Below are 14700 nucleotides of genomic sequence, written 5' to 3'. Positions count from 1 at the left end.
CTGGAATATGTCACCCTGATCTTCTGTTTCCTACTGAGGGAGTTAAACAGAATAAAAATATATAATCCCCAACCATGTCATGTGGAGTCTTCATCTAAACTCTTTTCTTTTTGTAGTGCAGTGGATTTGAAAATGGTACAAAATGCAGTTTAAACATCAGAAAATCACCATGCATTTCTCCCTCTCATCCGTGATCAATCACATATCCAAATGGTGGTGTGTCAACAGTTTCCAGGGCCAGCTTGTGTGGTGAGTTGAAGAGGGAAATGAGGCTTTTTAGTACCAACTTAGGAAACAAGTTGGGATTGTGGACACAAGCTGTATGTTTCCAGCAGTGAAATAGTTAACGGTGTTGACGTACATCACCTTCAGGTTTCAGATTTTCACTCTGTGCAGTTTACCTTGGGTCACATTTTGAAGGTTTAGGGGACAAGAGGCAGCTTCAGATTTCAAAGGAGCAGGATTGGTAAGCAGCAGAGCACGTTGCTTAGTGGTATGAAACCACCTGCTAAGCAATGCATTCTTATGTGAACACAACACTCATGGTTAGTCTGCTCTGGCTCTCTGTTTGCTTCTCGGTGCAATTCAAGGTGCAAATGATGTTTAAAGTCCTGAGTGATCAGGGCCAAGTTCTCTGAGAAATTAACTCCCATTCTATGGATCAAAGCCGTCAAGATGGATTCTGAGAGTAAGCATTTCCCAACCAAAGGCTGGCAACAAGGATTTTTAGTTAATGGCCACCTCCTTTAGATTTCACTCCCATTTGGCAGTCCATTTCAGCCTGACTCTAGCAACTTTCAGCCCAGAATGCCAGATGCAATAGTTTTGTTTAGCATTTGATTAACTGTTTGTTTTGTTCTGTTTGTATTTGCTGTCACCAGGTTGGTGCTACAGAACGTATAAAAATAATAATGTGTGTTCTCATAATTTAAGACGTAGTTCAGGTTATTTATCACATTAAAATAAATGCATGATGTCATTTATAGTGACTGTCATCTTGGTCATCACTGAAAACTCAACCCAGGATTGCTGAACAAAAGCACAAGCCATTAGAGTATACTAAGCACTTAGCTAACAGCTGTAGCTATTTTCTATGGCACGGAGAGGGACATAACACACACTGAGCAGGATGCTCGGAGACTGAGCTACTGTAGATATGAACAGCTGGAGAATGAGGCCATGCTGAGCAGGAGATTAAGGCACTATTGAGTTGAAAACCTGAATGCCATGGAGAAGTCTGAAGACTGCAAGTGGTGCTAGAACCCCTCTCCTGGTACGCAATCACCAGAATGTCTTCCTCGAACATTCTTAGTGCAATAGTATTAATCTTAATATATTACAGTAGCATTAGCAACCACAGTCAAGACAACATTATGCTCGGTACTGTACAGAAACCATGAAAAATGAATATATAAATTGTGTATGTTCACATGTGCGCACGCTCTTTCAAAGAGGAGGGAGAAGAACTATTCTGAAGAAAGAAGAAAGGAACACAAAAAGGGATATCACTTAACTTTCTCAAATAAATAGAAGCAAAATAGTGTGTACTCCCACCATTGGCTACAATATGATGAAATTAGCGACTTCTTATCACTTTGTATGTTAGTTTAATATCTCAACAGAGTCACATGTTCTGCTAGGAAAACCTGTTTCTTGGCCTCTGAGGATCAAAAGAGAAGCTCAGAGAAACTTATGACTCCTGTATGACCCTAACTGGCAAGAGGCTGATCCAGCTGGAAATTTTTGAGAGGGGGGTAGTTCGTGACAGGTGGGCTGGTTGGTCTGAAGTGAGTAGAAGTTTTATCTGGGAAGGAAAGGAGGCAATGCAGAGGATCAGAAGGGAGAAAGAGTAAATAAAGTAATTGAAAGGAACAACAATAAGAAATAAAATGTTAGGATGGAGGACAAGTGAAAAGATGATACCATAACTACTTAAAAAGGAAAAAGAATTAGCACAGCTATAGAAGTAATTTAAGTGAGTTCAGGGAGAAGGAAAATAGTTTATACACTGGATCAGTCAGTTTAATTGTAAGAGATAGCTAGTAGTAGAAGAGTGTTATGAGCTGGGTAAAACTTTGTTAAAACCTCATTCAAAGGATGTGTGAATGAGTCCCCGCATTTAAGACCATAGTAAGAGACAGTTAAGGGACCACACCTAAAACAAAGCCTACTAAAGTTTGTCCAGAAACTAGCACCAGACGGGCAGAGGGTTCATTAGATACTGTGAGCAGGCAGGGGGGAGTTAAGAAAGAACACACAGAAAACGGGAAGCCAAAAGGTGACACAACCTGAAGGAGCGGCTGAAAGTGTAACCTTTGAGTCAGCTACAATTTATTTTACCACCCCTCTCCTCGTACTTCAACAAAACACGTATAAAAAAGCACATGGAGACTCATAATTCAGTCATTGAGGATTTTCAGCAAGGATCACATAGGGTCAATCTTCCCACAGACAGGTTCAAAAAGAGTAAGAAAAATTAACTTAATTCTTAAGTACCAACTTCATAAAATTGAATAATGATAAAGAAAGATAATAGCTTAATTTCTACTAAAAATAAGCCTACTTCATAATCCACATTATCTTCAATTATCATATATATAATATAACAAATTAAATCTAAATAGGTTCATTCCCACAGAAACACAGGGAGAAGTAACTCAGAGTTCCAAAAGCTTAGAATGAGTTCACCTGAGTCTTAGTAAAAGTCTTTGTTCATCGACTCTGTCCATTCCGCTGAGTCAAAAACCCTGCAATGATATCTTCTCTCCTTTTGCTTGCAGAGATCTCTAATTGGAGTCCACACAGACTTTCTCCTCCTCTGTTGGGCTATGGAATCACTCAATTAACTAGGCAACTAACTAATTAACCAATCAGTATTAATTAAGTGTGTAAATGAATCACCCCGTTACAAGAAAAATATAAAACTGCAAATAACAAAATATAAATGACACTTTCCTTACCATCACATTTAAATAAGAAAAGAGTTGGTGAACCATACTTGTTAAAATAATTTGACGAAAACAATTTGGCTACAATCAAACAGCATTCAAAGTACACAATTAATGTGAAAAATTAATTTTCCCTCCCAATTTCCCCTTTCTATACCTAGGGTTACCAACGCTACCCTGCCGGAAAGTTAACAATAGCATCGACCTGCTGTAAAATACTTCAGAGTTAGGGGAAAACAACCTGCTTTTTGCTCCTATAGCTGGATTTCTTCCTCCAACCCAAACAGGTCACTCACATAGGCCATATCTACCTACAAAATTAAGTCAATTTTATATAAGTCGACATCGAGCCTTCGATATAAGCAAGTCCATCTTGCGTGTCCCCACTATGCTCATTGTGTCGGGGGAGTGCATCCTCACTAGCAGGACTTGCATGGATGCGCAGAGCACTGCACTGTGGGTAGCTATCCCACAGTGCATGTAGCCAAGTGGAATTTTGGGTTGGGCTTGCAATGCCTTATGGAACCAAAACATTTGCACGAGTGGTTATGGGAACATGGCATTAGCCTCCCATGATGCACTTACCTCCCTCCCTCCCTGAAATCAATGGCAAGCAAAACCAAGCCTTTTTCACGCCTTTTTTCATAAGCCTGGGTTACCCACACAGACGCCATAGCACGGTAATCATGGATCCCGCTCAGCTGTACACTGTTGTTGTGAGCATTAAAAACACCTCACGCCTTATCCTGCAGTATTTACAAAGTCGATACAGGAGCTGCCGCGCAGAACAATATGATGCCACGCAAGCAGCCCTGCTGGAATACATAGAGTGGAGCAATTAGCAGTTGCTGGCAACAGTCACACATCACCTTGATGCGGTTGAGCGCTGCTTCTGGGCCTGGGAAACAAGCACTGACCGGTGGGACCGCATCATTTGCAGCTGTAGGATGATGAGCAGTGGCTGCAGAACTTTTGACTGCGTAAGGCCACTTTCCAGGAACTGTGTGAAGAGCTTTCCCCAGCCCTGAAGCACAGCAATACTAAAATGAGAGCCTCTCTGACAGTGGAGAAGCAAGAGGCGATAGCTCTGTGGAAGCTTGCAACACCAGACTACTACCTGTCAATGGGGAATCAATTCAGAGTGGGGTCTGTTGTTATCCAAGTTTGCAGGGCAATCCACAGACTTCTGCTAAGAAGGGTAGTGACTATGGGCAACATGCAGGACATACTGGATGGTTTTGCTATGATGGGGTTCTCTAGCTGCAGTGGGGCGATAGATGGCACATATATCTCTATCTTGACACCAGACCACCTTCCCAAAGAATACATAAACCAAAAGGGGTACTTCTCAATGTTGTTGCAAGTGCTGGTGGATCACAAGGTGATGTTGAAATGTTAATCGTGATCCTGGGGGACCCAGCCTACCCCTTGCTCCCATGGCTCATGAAGCCATACACAGGCAGCCTGGACAGCAGTAAGGACTGGTTCAACCACAGGCTGAGCAAGTGCAGAATGGTGGTGGAATGTGCCTTTGGACGTTTAAAAGGCTGCTGGCGTTGTTTGCTTATTAGGTTAGACCTCAGTGAAAGCAATATCCCCATTGTTATTGGTGCCTGCTGTGTGCTCCATAATATTTGTGAAACAAAGAGAGAGAAAAGTTTCTGCCAGGGTTGGGGGTTAAGGCAGATCACCTGGCAGCCAATTTTGAGCAGCCAGACATCAGAGCAATCAGAAGAGCACATCAAGGAGCTCTGCGTCTCCATGAGGCTTTGAAAACCAGTATCAGTAATGAGCCACAGTAATGTGACACTTATCTGTATTTTTCCTTACCAAACTGTCCCCTCCATTGCATTTTCTCCCTTCTAAACTCCATCCCCGCTAACCACCGTTTGTTGAATGAATAAAAAGCCTTTTCTCCTCAATCCATTACATTTTATTTACACACAAACACACAGAGACAATAAAGAAAAATAAGATAACTTGGGAAAAAAGGGCTGATAACATTGGGGGGGGGGAGAACCACTTGCTTACAGATGCACTGCAATAACAATCAAAGGTATGGGAATGGGTGCCTTATGATCCTTGTGCTCTCCGCTGGTGTTGAGCATAAGGGATATCAAACACCTTCCCTCCCCCCCCGCCTCATAGGATGTTTTCGGGAGGAGGATGTAGAACAGGACAATGAGGGCAGCAGGTTCAGCATAGGCTGCAGGGGGACTCTAGCATCCAGCTGCCTTTTTTTCTGCCTTCTCATCTGGAAAAGTCTCTGTCCCGGTGTGGCAGATGCACCAATGGACAAGGTTTCAGCTGCAAAGAATACAAAGCACAAGGATAGCATTGTTTCTGGTGCAAGATTAATTCTTTTATTAAAAGAAACACCCTCAATGCACTTCCCTACAAGCCACAACGTAATCACAACCGTTGGCTACTGCAAGGGTCGGTTTGCTGCTCCAGCCGTGGTGAGTAAGGCCATGAGGCATAGGCGAGAGGTCTTGTGCTGTAGCTTTTGTGAAGACATCCTTGGATCACAGTTTGGAACTTGAGAAAAGGGAGCAAGCTGTGAGAAGTAAGCCCCCTGGCGGGCCGGGCCGGTTTGTTTACTTGTTGCATCCACAGGTTCGGCCAATTGCGGCTCCCACTGGCTGTGGTTTGCCGCTCCAGGCCAATGGGGGCTGCAAGAAGCCACGGCCAGCACATCCCTCATCCTGCAGCCCCCCATTTGCCTGGAGCCACGATCGGCCAAACCTGTTGACGCAGCAGATAAACAAACTGGCCTGGCCCACCAGGGGGCTTACCCTGGCGGGCCGCAGGCCGAAGGTTGCCGATCCCTGCCCTATCCCCTTCTTTTCCCCATCCCATGCCCTTTCCCCACCACTCCATCTCCTCCCCATTCCACCCCCTACCTTCCCCACTGCCTCCATCCCCCTGCCCTTCCTGCCCCACCATGGGCACTCACTGTTGTACAAGATGAAGGATGGCTCCTAGCACACAGAAAGGAGCTCAACAGCACTAGGACCCAGAAGGTGGTGTCCAGCTGCAAAGTTCTGGGAGCTGAGCAGCACCTTCTTTTTTCAGCCTGGCTGTGCAGCTCTGCAGTCAGAGTAGGTATGCTCGTTCCACCCCCCCTCCCCAAGGCCTCACCCCTTCCTCTTCTCTGCCTCCTCTCCCCAGGTGAGCATGCTGCGGAGGTGTTCCTCCCCCACCCTCCTGCCGGCAAACAGCTGATCAGCGGCAGGGAGGGGAAGGGAGCAAGCTGTGAGAAGAGGCAGGGGAGGGGGAGCTTGGCTGCCCTACTGCAGCAGGAGCCTCACTGCCAGGAGCACCAAGTTTCTGCTCCCCGCAGGACAGAGCGGGGGGTGGAGAAGAGTGGGCCTGGTCGGGGCGCCCCTCGAGTGTGGGCCTGGCTCCATGGCACCAGTGGCTCCATGGTAAATCAGCTACTGCTCCTGTGTACTCCACGCTAATGCATGTTTGCGCCCTTGAGTCTCCATGATCAGCTATGCTGACGAGCTCTCCACGCCGATCAAACAGGAAATGAACATTCAAAAGTTCCCAGGGCTTTAACAGGGGGGTGGCTGTTTCCTGTGTACCTGGCTGATGTGTAGTGGAGTTGAAAGTGCTCTCCAGAGTGTTCACAGCAGAGCACTATGGGATACCCCCTGGAGGCCAATTCACTCGAATTACAGAATGCAGTGTCTACACTATTCCCATGTCGACCCATAGATGTCAAATCACATGCTACACCTCTCACGGAGGTGGAGTACAGAAGTCGAAGTTACAGGCCACTTAGGTCGGCAGAAGGGACTCGGTAGTGTAGACACATGTTATTAGACTGACTTAACGTGGCTTATGTCAACCTAACTTTGTAGTGTAGACCAGGCCATAGTCTTTAGTAAAGCAGCTGCCCTGATTGTCCTGCTCTCAATAGAATAATAGAACATCAGGGTTGGAAGGGACCTTAGGAGGTCATGTAGTCCAACCCCCAGATAGATTTTTGCCCCAGATCCCTAACTGGCCCCCTCAAGGATTGAGCTCACAACCCTAGGTTTAACAGGCCAATGCTCAAACCACTGAGCTATCCCTCCCTGCAACAGAGTCTATTAAGTCCAGCTACAAGGAATCGATTGGGCATGCCCAAAACTTTCACTTCCAATTCCAGAAACTATTCAGAGTAGAATGATGATTGTGCATCTACCTAGCAATAATAACTCAGACACAACTCAGTCACTTCTCCCTCCCACACCCCCTCCTACCCCGCAACTTCTCTCTAGGTGTCTTAAAGAGTTATCTTCTATTAGACATGTGGGTTACAAAAGCATAGTGGCTGACTCTGGAAGAAAATCTGGAAAGAGGTTTGTGGGTCAGAGGTGCAGGCTGAAAAGAGTGCTCTGGTGCTGTGAGCAAAAGAAGCTGTTTCCTGCTATTGGTTCCTTCTGCATTCAGAGACACAGCACTTTGTACATTCTTTGTCAATAAAGAAATACCTGATTGTCACCAATTTCTGTTTCCAACTGGAACGCTCACAGGGCCCCAGATTTTGACAAGCCACTTGGATTGAAAAGGGGCAAAATAAGAAAGAAGGAAATTGTTTATATGATGCTGACTTTGTTGCCTTTAATGAGAGATTTTAAATCCATCTGAACCACCATTGCCTGAAAATATATCAGACCCCAACAGTAAGGAAGAGCTGCCAATGTCTTTATCAGCTGGGATAAGTGCCAAATCTATTTTCATTTACCTGTCCAGAGTTTTGTTTAGGAAGACTGGTTTATCTGGACTGTTGGGAGCTGTTCTGTGTGAGTGACAATGACAAGCATGGGAAGACATTCTCAGCATCCAAGCCAGACTGAGCCTGATTCAGAATGCTCTGGGCTTATGGCACATGACAGCAGCAGGCTCTAGAATTGTCATTGAGCAGACATTGAATTATCCATAGAATTTTAGTTTTAAAAGTTATTGCTGTTTATATCTCAGGGAATAATACCACATCATTTCCCCCACTGGGTAATCACCAGTCATTTTAAACTATGGGGTCAGGTCAGGGCCTTAAGCCCCTTTGTCAACAAGCTCATAGACCCCTTCAACATAGTAAAATTCTATAAACTAGAGGTGGAAAAGATCTATTAGATTATTCCATCCATTTACTGGCCAAGGCAGGGTTCTTCTATACAGTCAATGTTCTAGTATTTTGTCCAATCTAGATTTAAATGTTCTTGATGACTGGGCTTCCAACACTTACCTACTTACCACCACTTACCTGTGAACATGTACCCATGTGCTTAATAGGGAGATATCTCTTTAAGAGGGAGGCAGGGAGGAATGAGTTGTGTCTGGGTCATTGTTGCACAATTAGTACTCTACACCCAGAAGTTTCCCAAATGGGGTGTGATAGTTTTGGACATGCTCAATAGGTTCCCTGTAGCTAGACTTAGACTCCATTGAGGGTTCTTTTTATTTATATATTTAATCTGATTGGTTGGTTAATTAGTTAACTAGCTAACTGATTTCAGCAGAGGAGGAGAAAGAATCTGCATGGATTCCAGTTGGAGATTTCTGTGAACAAGAGGAAGGAAAGTAATGTTGCAGTGCTTTTGACTCAGCAGACTGTATAGATTTGGTGATCAAAGAGACTGAGACTCAGGTGAACTCATCTAAGCAGCAGTTGGTAGGACTGCAGATGACCCAGCCTAGTTCTGGAATGTCCGCTTCAGATACACTCTTCACTCCTCAAAGACCCAAAGAATTTAATAAACAAGCAATATCAAAATTGAAGAAAATAAATCCTTTATGTTTTAACTGTGGGCAAATAGGACATTTTCAAAATGTTTGTGAGAATTCTCCTAACCCCAACCTAGTAGATCAGCAACAGACCGGTAGACATTCAAATCAGAGCAAGTTTGAGCCAGGAAGAAAAGAAAGAAGAGCAAAGATGCTAGTCAATGGGTTCAGGAGATGGATGCTACCCAAATGGGTGTCAACGAGGCCAGCCAGCAGTTAGTGGGACCAGCTTGTCATGGTTATGTTTACCGCGATGGTGTAAAGAGTACCTGCCTAACTAGATACTGGTTCTCAAGCGACCTGCATATGCAAAACTTCCTATTATGAGCATTTATCTTATTGCAAGTTACAGTCTATTGGCAGTATACTTCAGATAGAAGGGCTGGAGGGCAAATGGTTCCATATGTGGGATATGTATCCTTGAAGATATGATTCCCAAAGTTCATCTGAGGGACTAACAAACGACATGAGATACTAGTCTTGCTTTATTCAGACCAATGTCTGAATCAGCAAGTGTCAGTGCTTATAGGCATACATGGGCTGAAACATCTTGTAGGAAATTGTAGGAGAAGAAACTGTCAGAATTCCCAGATCCTCTGTCCCCAAAGGAACGGTACACTACTGTTTACGAGTTATTCTGTAGAACTCAGTTCTGCTTAGCACACAGCACTTATACTTGTTTTCCCTATAAACAAACCTAATTTTATTTAAACAAGAACAGAGATTCAAATAATAGCAAGCAGAAATATTGGAAACAAGGGGTTACATATAAAATAAAATCACAATGTGCTTAGTAGAGCCTACACTTAACTGATAGGATATTATTGTGTCATAAGTGCAAAAGCTTACCCACAGTCCTTCCAGAATAGTACCGCTAGGCTTGACTATTATCTCCCATTTGTGAAGCAACCCCCACTGTCAATTTACTTCTTAGGTGAAAGATACCAGCATGTCCCTTTACCACCCCAGATATAACAAAACAATTCTTTGATTTTTATTAATAAACCGGACGTCCTCCTGCTGTGTGTTCCTTCCTGTAGATTTTGCAATTTCTTGTTAATTTCTTAATCTTACTTAGATGGTATCTTAGTATGCTAATAGGTATTCATTGTGACATATACAATACTCAATTTGCATTTAACCAGACAAATAAATAAGCGTCTCCTACATGTCTGAAAAAAACATATTTGTCACCAACTGTGTGCTTTAACTCATAGACGTAATTTACAATATAGGTACATGTAAAACGCAACAGAGAGTCTTGTGTCAACTTTAAGACTAACAGATGTATTGGAGCATAAGCTTTCGTGGATGAATACCCACTTCATCAGACGTATGTCAGGTACATAACTCTTAAATGTTATCCTTACATATATTTCTCAATGGTTATAATGACCAGTATTTTAATGTATCAGAGGGGTAGCCGTGTTCATCTGAATCTGTTAGTATTTTAATGGCCTCACATGTCACCCTTTCATGAATTATTATGCATAGTTGGCATCAAGAGTTTTCTGGGTCACACATAGTCACACCATAGCTTTGAACCTGATGCCTTTGCATATCATATAATCATAGAAATGTAGAGTTAGAAGGGACCTTGAGAGGTCATCAACTCCAGCCCTCTGAGCTGAGACAGAACCAAGTAAACCTAGACCAAAGCTGACAGGTGTTTGTCCAACTTGTTTTAAAAAGATTTCAATGATGGGGACTCCACGATCTCCCTTGGAAGCCTATTCTAGAGCGTAATTGTTTTTTTCTAACCCAATATCTAACCCAAGTCTCCCTTGCTGCAGATTGAGCCCGTTACTTCTAGCCCTACCTTCAGTGGAAGTGGAGAACAATTGATCACTGTCCTCTTTGTAACAGCCCTTAACATATTTGAAGACTGTTGTCAGGTCCCCCCACCCCCCTAGTCTTCTTTTCTCAAGATTAAACATGACTAGTTTTTTTTTTTAACCTCTCCTCATAGGTCAAGTTTGCTAAACCTTTTGTAAGTTTTGTTGCTCTCCTGTGGACTCTCTCCAATTTATCCACATCTTTCCTAACATGTGGCAACCAGAATTGGACAAAGTATTCCCAGCTGAGACTTGCCAGTGCCAAACACAGAATACCTCCCATGTCTCATGTACGACGCCTGTACCCAAAACCACCCGCAACAATGTTTTTGCCCCATCAGTCATTGGGAGCTTAATCCAGAATTCCAATGGGCAGCAGAGACTGCGGGATAGCTACCCACAGTGCACCGCTCCATGAGTTGATGCTAGCCATGGTATTGAGAACGCACTCTGCTGACTTAATGTGCTTAGTGGGGACATACACAATCGACTGTATAAAATCGCTTTCTAAAGATTGACTTCTATAAAATCGACCTAATTTTGTAGTGTAGACATACCCTTAGTCTATATTAGTTGGTAGTCCACTTTGCAGGAAGATAGGGCTAGCAACACTGCCACATTTAGCATTCTCAGTCACCCTTGGTGAGCTCCAATTTTTAACTGAAGAGAGAGAAAGCAGACTTTGATCAATAAAAGCGTGTTTTTATTTTTGTCTTTTTTTTCAATGTGTGGTAAAAATGGAAAAATATAATTTCACCAGATCCTAAAACTGAAAAACTGCTGGGCAGGTTGTTATTGCTAAAATCACAAGCACATATAGGTACTAATACCTTTTTAAAAGTTGTTGAAGATCTTTATTTTGGTGTATATGCAGGGGTGCTAGAAAAATTTTTATAGTGGGACTGCTGAGAGCCATTGAACCAAACTGTAAACCCTGTATATAAACTTCAAGCGAGGGGGGGCTGCAGCACCCCCAGCACCTCTAGTTCCATACCTATGAGTATGTGGAATGACGTCACTTACCTTACAGTGAGGATTTAAAACTATTATCATCCTAATGCAACATCCAACTGCCCAGAGCAAATACAACTTCTTATCCCCTGATCCTTCAAAGACTTACACATGTTTAAGCTCATATGTAGTCCCACTGAAGCATGTGCATAAGCACCTACTTAATTTGAGTCTAGTGACTGAAAATTAAACTAGTCAATGGAACTAATCACATGACTAAAATGAAGCCCATGCATATAATTGTTTGCAGGATGTATATTTTTTTGCTTTACTGAAATTGACAAAATCATCCAATTTTTCTACGCCCTCTCCACCTCCCCCGATTTGGAATCCCATTTCACCTATTCACCATTGTCTTTTGTTGACTAAATTGTCTTAGTTTGCACTGACATTTCATTTCATTTCATTTCCCAGGATTTGCATAAAAATGTATACAGGAGCAAGAGTGTCATGCACTGCAGAGATACAGCATTTTAAAATGTAAAGAAGTTCAAAGTGAGGATGTTTTGGATAACCTCCATCTATATGAGTTCTTTGGTTTATGGGGAACAAATAGAAGAATTCATATAGATGGAGGAATTAAAATATCCTGCTTTATTATTAGTGTGAATGAGTTTACATCTCCATTGTTAGAGGAGTAAGACAATATAAATATCCTTTATTTTTAGAGCTGGGTGATTACTCTTAAAATGAATTTGCTTCTGTTGGGCTTATGCCTCTTTTATGTTTTTCTTCCACAAACAATCCAGTTTTTTAAGATCGATGCATACAGTAAGCAAAGTTTAAGAGAGCAAATTTTAGATTTTTCCAAAAGAAACTATTTGCAACAGGAATGGTATATTTTATATAGGATCAGACTTTACTTGGCACAGCAGGGGTGCTGCACAGGATGCAGGAAGAATGAAATGAGTCCAAAAAGGATCTGCCTGCACCCTTCACTGGACAGCATATGCACCTCCAGTTACTTTAAGTGATGGAAAAAAGAGATGATTGTAGTATTTATTGACTAACTGTTACAGATTAGTTTAATTTTCTAGGAATTGTGCCTCAGACAAGTGCTAGGTGGCCCAAAAAGAAAAAGATGAAGCATGTTCCAAAATGTCCTACTCTTGTTTATTTGTCCCTAAACAGAGGCTCTAAAGATCTGCCCCTTATTATAAGTATTACACTCTTTCGGGCCCTGAATCAGAAAAGCATCCCTATCTAAGGAAGAATTTAAGCATGTGCTCATGTGCCACATGCTTAAGTTAAGCACACCCTTAAAAGCTTTTCTGAATACAGATGGATTTGTGCATGTGCTTAAGTGCTTTCCTCAATAGGGTCCCAGTCAGTGAAAAGAAACAATACCATGTGTATTATATGCCCAGTCGCAACAAACCAAAACAGCTCAGCTTTCCAGCATTGAGTAATAAATACCCCAATCTAACTATTCATAATTAATTCATAAAGAGTAAGAGAAACCACAAAAACCAGTTGAGGAAATCTGAGGAAATCACAGTCAGCTCATGGACATTCAGCAAGGACAAAAGGAGGCTATATTTGGCAAGCAAACTATTTTCTGTAAATTATTTGATCGCTGATTTTATTTAAGCTGCATCATAAATATGGTGTGGGTACATAACAGACTAATAAAAGACCCAAAGAGTTTAAAAGCTAAAGGCTCTATCCTGAAAACCCTAATTTAAATGAATGAATTTACAACTATGAATAAGGAATATTTATCAAAGGCCTTCCAGAATCGAGCCCATATTTAGGATGTAATTTTATGAGTGATGATTGCAAATGGAGGTGAAGGGGGAGGGGAGTAGAAGAGAGGATGATGGGTAACAGCAATAAGATCAGGCAGTTGCTTTGGCTGATAATGTATGAGCAACAGAAGGTCTGAACATTTTCTTTTAACCTTTACCATTATACTAGAACTCTGTGTTCAATGTTTACATGCCATAATTGAATGATAAAACAAAGCTTTTAGACCTCCTTAATCAAATCTGCATTTGAATGTAATGTTCATGAAAGGGGCTAACTACTGTGCAACCTACCCACATGGCAGGGCTTAAGAAACCATGCAGTGACATTTTTTTACTTTGCAGATGGTCTATGATTACAATTCACTAGTATCAAAACAAGAGGGTTAAACCTGATCAATGGAGAGGGTATGGTATTTTTATGAAGATAGCTAAAATTCTTAGTTTCTGTCAACACTTAACTAAACTTTGGAAGAAACTGTAATTGCTAAAGATTCAACACTCCTGTCCTTCACTTGCAGGCTGAAAAATCTCCCACTATGTGTTTCTGAATCATCCAATAAGTCATCCAACAAAAAAAGAAAATTCAAGACATGACAGTCCTGTTTTTTTTCTAAGAAAAAAGAGAAGCAGAATCAAACTTTTTGGGAGATGAAGGGTGAGAGAATTCCTTTTAGAACTTACTTAAAGAACAAAAAAGGTTGCACAAGCCTTTGTAGGTCACCTTTATAGATTAAATATAGTTACCAGTTAAAAATCAAAAAACAACAACCAATCCATAGACTGCTAAACCACTATTTCAACTATTGCAGCTCCATAGCAAAACACTTCATTTTTTATTATTGTTAGTGACTTTTAAAAAAAAAAGTACTGCCATACAGGTTTACCAATAAACCTGGAAATTGACTTGCAATGTTCCTGGCCTAGTCTTGACTAAAGCCAACAAAGTGTGCTTATTGAATGGTCTAGTAAGTAGCTTATATCCACATACAATCTATGGTGTGAACAGAGATGAATGTGTATTACTACTGTAACACAGTGAACGAGCTACTAATACTAAAATAATGCTGTTTCTGATATCTGTGGAGCAGTAGCTTGAGAATATGTGGTGGGTCCCAGATTCTTCTTGTTTCCCCTTTGATAAGATTTTTAATATATAAAAGATAGTTATCCAAATATTTAGTCTGTCCTGTTGCAGTAATTGAAGTTACAAGATTGCTGGGCTGAACTAGACATCTTCCTTCTGACACATAGCCTTCCTATGTAGCACCAAGGGCTGGGATGAGGGATGAGGCCATCTGTGGTTATACATTTGGGGAAGCACATACATGGGAAGGTCCAGTCCAAAGTGACTCCTCTTCTTTTGCAACATTCCTGAAATCT

The sequence above is a fragment of the Trachemys scripta genome, chromosome 1 (assembly GCF_013100865.1).
Source record: "Trachemys scripta elegans isolate TJP31775 chromosome 1, CAS_Tse_1.0, whole genome shotgun sequence".
Classification (NCBI taxonomy): Eukaryota; Metazoa; Chordata; order Testudines; family Emydidae; genus Trachemys; species Trachemys scripta.
The sequence above is the reverse complement of the archived record's forward strand: the minus strand, read 5'-3'. Positions refer to the sequence as shown.